Here is a 6,109-nt window from a genome sequence, read left to right on the forward strand (position 1 = left end):
AGAGTATTGCCATCTTAGGAATATTAAGTCTTCAATCCATGAACATGGAATGTCTTTTTTAGGACTTCTTTAATTTCTTTAATATTTTGTAGTTTTCAGTGTAGAAGTCTTGCACTTGTTTTGCTAAACTTATTTTTAAGTGTTTTATTCTTTTTTAAAAAAGATTTATTTTATTTCTTTTTTTTTACAAGAGAAAAATCCACAATTTTATTTATGTGCTTTTCAATAAGTTTAAATCCTTGAGGGGTACAGCATCACACGAATTCGGTGTCCAATGGCCTTAGCTGGAAGGTTGCTTCGGAACTTAGCACGAGCCATACCACTATTTCCATGAGCACGAATTACCTGAACCATGCCACTATTTCCACGAGCACAAGTTACCTTTCCCCAGATCACTCTGGTTTTGTTAGGTTTGCCACCAGGAGTCGCTGTGTTGTTTTTTGCTTTGTACACATAAGCACATCTCTTGCCCAAATAGAATTCAGTTTCATATTGGGCATAAACACCTGCAATTTTAAGAAGGGCTGTGTGCTCCCTCTGGTTCCGAAGCCCCCCGAAGCCCCCTCTTATAGCCAGCAAAAGTGGCTTTGGACCACAGCCTTCCAGAAATATTTGCTGTTGTAGAAGTCCTGTTCCCAGCAGCCTCCACAGGCTCCAAGGTGGCGGAAAGACTGTTTCATTTCTTTATTTCTCCCTCCTCCCCCCATTGCTTGTGCTTGCTGTTGAGCTCTGTGTTTGTTCATTGTGTGCTTGTCTTCTTTTTTAGGAGGTACTGGGAACCGAACTCAGGACCTCCCATGTGGAAGGGAGTTACCCGATGGCTTGAGCCACCACCACTGCCACTTGTTACGTCTCTCATTGTGTTTCCTCATGGTAGTTCTTTGTTGCATTAGCTCATTGCTGGTCACATCCGCTCACTGTCTTGCTCCTCTTCTTTAGGAAGCACCAGGAACCAAACTTGGGATCTCCCACGTGGTAGGCGGACACCCAACTGCTTGAGCCACATCCACTTCCAGTGTTTTATTCTTTTAATGCTTTGTAAATGAAAATTTTTTTGAGGGACTGGTTCTTTATTTCAAAAAGAAGCTTGTCAATTTTTAGTATCAAAAGAGTCGCATTACCGGTGCATTATTTTCTCCCAATCAGTTCCCAAAAGAGACCACACCAAAGAAGAGTACATTTTAAGCCAGTAAACTGCAGGGTGCATACCTAACAGACTTCACGGAAACCTCACCAAAAAGGGGGAACTGGGTGGGGAAAGGCATTGTAAAAAATCAACACATTGCTAGCCCAGACTGCGGAGAGCACTCACAGCCACACGGGTGGCCAGCGCTTCCCGATCCCAAAGAAGCAAAGTTTTAAAATAACATAAATTTTTAAAAAAGTTTTGTCCACAAGCTATTCCAGATTTCTCCAGCACTGACTGATGCAAAGCATACGATGGCACCCTTAGATATAGCAGTTTCAGACCCACACGTTTCAGGTGGCTACATCAGTGGCAAAAATGGAATTTTCTTTTCTTTCTTTTTTAAAAGGAGGAAGGGACAACCAGCAAGGTGGCAGGGGAGTAAGGAACCCCTAGAGTCAGCTCCTGCTACAGGGTAGTTAGAAAGCACTCAGAGCTATCTGAAGCACCTGTTTGGGGGCTCCAGGAGACCAGAAGAGCATCTTGTACATCCTTGAAGGAATGGAAGGAGGAGATAGTCCATCTGCAGAAAGGATTCATAAGTAGAATGCTCCACGCCACGGAGGCCAGTGCCCATCCTCCCCTGGCAGCATAAACCGCCTTGGAAACGGTTCTGCGGCTGGAACTGAAAGCTCCACTTCCCAAAAATGGGGGAGGAAGAGATGGTTGGGCAACCAACTTCAGCTACTGATGCATACATTCAGTAGGCTAAAGTATAATCCAAAGAACAGCTAAAGTTTGAGTTGAGTCCAACTCAGAAAAAAGGCCAGGAGCCGCCATCTTAACTCCCCACCTGGCAGGAAGGGAAGCGGGGCGGACTGAAAAGCCCAGCGCTGGTGGGGCCGGCTTCTTTCCCTCCGGGTCAGACTGCAGCTCCAGCCCAGGCAATAATAATAGGGTGGGTTGGGGGAAAATATTTCGGTTAGTAGTAACATTTTGACAATGTTCTTTAATCATTAGTTAAATAGGCTTAATTGGTGGTAGGGTAAGTTATGAGAGTCCCGTATGATGCTATATGTGTTTTGTAAGTTTACAATTATTACTATACACTTACTGTTTATATATGTTTATGTATGAGTGATAAACTTCAATAATTTTTTTTTAAAAAAGGAGGCAGAAGACTAAGTCAGCAGTCACCCCGATATAAGGGGTACATGATCCATTCTGTGAACAGTTGGGAAGGGGGTAGAGAAAGTATGGGACAAATATTTTGTCGCAGATGAGATCACCATATTAATTTATTTACTTCTGATGAGAAAAATAAAAAAATAATAATAAATTTGCCTTAAGATACCGGACAGCTAAAAACCCAAACAGCGCTTTTTTGTTTTCTTTTTTTTTTTAAACTCCTGGAATCACATTTCTGGTTTGGCTGGTGCCTTGTATAGAGCAATGAGTTTTCCCCTAGGCTGTGTTTGGCTCTCAGTGAGGCAGGCCCATCCTGAGAGGGCAATATGTATTAAGCTGAAAAATTACCTTCCAAAAGTGAGAAGGGGATTCGATTGCTGCTTCAGAGCTGTGGAATTATCTGGAATGTTTTACAAATGGTTGCCGCAACAACAAAAGGGGAGTAACCACAAAATGTAGACATTTCCCCATGCTTTTAAAGACACTTGCGTTGTGCTCACATGCCCTGGAAGGCCGTTCCCAAAGGCGCTCAGCCCTAGCCCAGCTGCACTGTCTGGAAGAGGCAGAGAAGTTTGGTGGAACAGGCAGGAGGCGGCAGTGGGTGGGTGGGTGGACGGCTATAGGCAAGCAGCCTTCCAGTTAAAGACCAGCCCTCAGTTCAAAGGTCAGCTTTGGGTGGACTGGCCTCGAGCGGGGCTGCGGTCACCTCATTCATCTCATTCAGGCCAAGCAGAGTCTGGTCCAGCATTCGTTGGCTACAGAGATGCTCCTCTTTGGTGCCTTTCAATTTATCTTCCAAATCAATCATCTTCTCCAGCTTGGCTACCGACCTCTCAGCTTCTGCCTCCTTGAGTTTATCACTAAGAATCTTGATCTCTTCCTCCCATTTGTCTTCTTTTTGAGTCCTTTCCTTCCGCAGCACTCGGACACTACAGGTTCTAGTCCATCAGTCGACCTGCTCATCCATCTCTCGGCAACAGGACCCTGCCAGCTCTGCTGGTCCTTTGGTGTGTTCCAAGTCCCCTTTAATAATGATCACCAACTCGCAGCCTCCTGGTACTTCCCGTCCGCCTCTTCTGCCGTGTGCTGAGCCTCCTTGACTGGGATTTCCGGGAGTGCCTTCTTTTCTTCATTTTATTTTTTCAAAGATTTATTTATTTTATTTATTTATCTCCTCTTTCCCCCCCCCACCCCCAGCTGTCTGCTCTCTGTGTCCACCCGCTGCACACTCCCCGGTGACTGCTCCCATCCTTATCAGTGGCACCGGGAATCTGTGCCTCCCTTCCTTGCGTCATCTTGTTGTGTCAGCTCTCCGTGTGTGCGGCGCCACTCCTGGGCAGGCTGCACTTTCTTTCGCGCTGGGCAGCTCTCCTTACAGGGCGCACTCCTTGCGCGTGGGGCTCCCCTACGTGGGGGACACCCCTGCGTGGCAGGGCACTCCTTGAGCACATCAGCACTACGCATGGGCCAGCTCCACACAGGTCAAGGAGGCCCAGGGTCTGAACCTCCCATGTGGTAGGCGGCCGCCCAATCCATTGGGCCAAGTCCGCTTCCCCTTTTCTTCATTTTTAAAGCCCGTTTTTCAGTAACCTTCATACCTCTCTCGTTCTCAGCAGCAGCCTCCTCTGCTTCCTCCAGCATCTGCAGGGCAGTGGCCGGGGCTCCTGAGCATGGTCCAGCTCCCCTTTGTTAGAAAGCAAGCTGCACCTGTAGGAGAACAAAAGTTCACCTGATTGTGGAGGAGAAAATAATTTTATTAACGATCTTGCAAGAATGGGTGCATGACCTGAACAAAATGGCCAGCACGCCAAACGGCAAGAAGCAATGGCATTTATAACCCAAACCTAACACCCAAGTCCCTCCCCTATTCCCCGTGGAATGCGGTTACAGCCTACCGGAGAGGTCTAACTAACTTCCGCGGATTCCCGCTCTGAGTACCTGCTTCCTGTTCCCTACATTATGGCAGCTCAGCGCTGCTCTCACTCCTGGCACCGATTTTCAAATTCTGCCTGGCTTCTCACCACTGGCCCAGCCCTCATTTTGCCCCCACCCTTACTTTGGCCCCGCCCTCACTTTGATGCCACTTTTCAAATTCTTGGCACCAAAGCCGCTAGAAACTTTCCCTTCCTCCTCCAACTGCAGAGCTGTCTCAGACCTCACCTTTATGTGAACATTTAACTTAACCCTTCCCTTACAAATCCCCCCTCTTTTAGGCTATTTTTAGTTTTCACAATTTAGTTTCTCAAATCTGCTAAGAGCCTCCTCACGTTCTTCAACATAGAGATCTTTCTCTTTAAGGGAGTACAGGTTGTTTTGCTTGTACCGTGTGGGCATCTGTTTGGTTAGGGCCGCTTCAATGAGTTTTTGAGCTAACCCTCGTGCACGTGGGATGATGCAACATCCAGCCGCTGTGAGCACACCAGCCACGACGGTAAGGGAGGTCAGGACAGACAGTGCCACTCCTTTCCATTTTCCAAACCAGATCTCTACTCTCTCTCGTGAGTAGGTTGTCAGTGCCAGAATGTTCTGCTAACTCTTCAGATAAGGCTGTTAAGCCTTACAAGGCTTTGGAGATAGTCCCATCTGGGGCCATATTATTGGGGATGAAGGTACAGCAACTATCTCCAGTCGTAACACAGATGCCTCCTTTCTCTGCTAGCATCATGTCTAGGGCTATCCTATTTTCCCATGCCATTTGGCTAGTAGCATCCAACTGCTCTGCTCTTCCCTTAACTGCATCCCTAGCATAATTGATGTATCTTTGTTGATTTTAATATATATAGTTAATCCAATCCACATTTTTGTTAAGGGTGACCCACTAGAACAAGAATGACTCAAATCCTGCAGCTACCTGATTTCTAGCTTTAAATTCATTTGGGACTCCCCAGGGAACTCCTATACTATCTAGGTAAATTCAGCCATCAAAGGAACCAGGTAAACTTCTATCCTCTCTCTTTCCCCGGTTTTGTGTTGCTTCCTCTTTTGCAAATGCCAGGGTAAATGGGATGGCCAGTTGAACCAGAGCACAGGTTCCTCCCCACTTCTCGGGTAACACCGGTCGGTCGGAGAACGCCCTTTCCGCAGTAGCACCAAAGGTCTGCGCAGGGTCTGGCCAACCTGGAGAAATTGCCAGCACTATCCTCACTCACGTTCCATACTGTGTACCCAAGGGCATGGTCCCAAGGTCCTGGAACCTTTCCCCATCTAGAGAGACAGGTGGAGTGACTTCCTGGACCAAGGTGGGAAGCCGGTACAGCTTTGGTGTTTCCCTTTTTGACAGGAGGGAAGGGAGAGGACATCGTACTACAATTTTCACCAGGAGTAGCCTTCTGGAAGAGGAGCACCACGCACTTAAACTCCCTTTCATGCTTTTCCATTCCTAATGGAAAGGGTACGATATGAGCAGTGGACCGGCCTGTTGCACAAGTGTAACAGTTGCTTTTGTTCAGACTCTGGACTGTGTATTTGACCCATTCTACCCAGGCATTTGCACCTCCACATCCTGTCTCTGTTTCTATGGTCTGCTTTAAATCCTCTGCCTAAAGTATCCTTACTGCCTTGGGACCATTCTGCATCGGGGAACTGGCCTTTGGTGGGTTTTCTCTTGGTATCTCTGAAGGGTGAGCTGGAGGGGACGTTGTTGATGTCATATCCACAGGGGGAGGAAGGACTTGAATACAGAACTCCGCAGAGGCTCTTTACCTGTAAAGTCCACCCCCATCCCATAGGCCCTGCCAGGGGAAGAATAACGGTTGTTGTTGCTGAATTTGTCTGCTTTTCTAATGGCTATTACCA

At 47.1% G+C, this 6,109-nt stretch overlaps 1 protein-coding gene across 1 annotated transcript in view; it reads right to left on the reverse strand.

Moving 5' to 3' along the window:
* SPDYC (speedy/RINGO cell cycle regulator family member C) overlaps positions 1 to 4,317 on the reverse strand; it is a 43,149-nt gene extending 38,832 nt beyond the window's left edge. Inside the window, exons 1-2 of the mRNA XM_023584684.3 lie at positions 4,210 to 4,317; positions 3,913 to 4,021 (exon numbers count right to left, since the gene is read on the reverse strand). The gene's annotated coding sequence lies outside the window, so the exon portion shown is untranslated. The remainder of the gene's footprint in view (positions 1 to 3,912; positions 4,022 to 4,209) is intronic.
* Between the last annotated feature and the right edge of the window lie 1,792 nt (positions 4,318 to 6,109).

Source organism: Dasypus novemcinctus, chromosome 10 (genome assembly GCF_030445035.2).
Source record: "Dasypus novemcinctus isolate mDasNov1 chromosome 10, mDasNov1.1.hap2, whole genome shotgun sequence".
Lineage (NCBI taxonomy): Eukaryota > Metazoa > Chordata > Mammalia > Cingulata > Dasypodidae > Dasypus > Dasypus novemcinctus.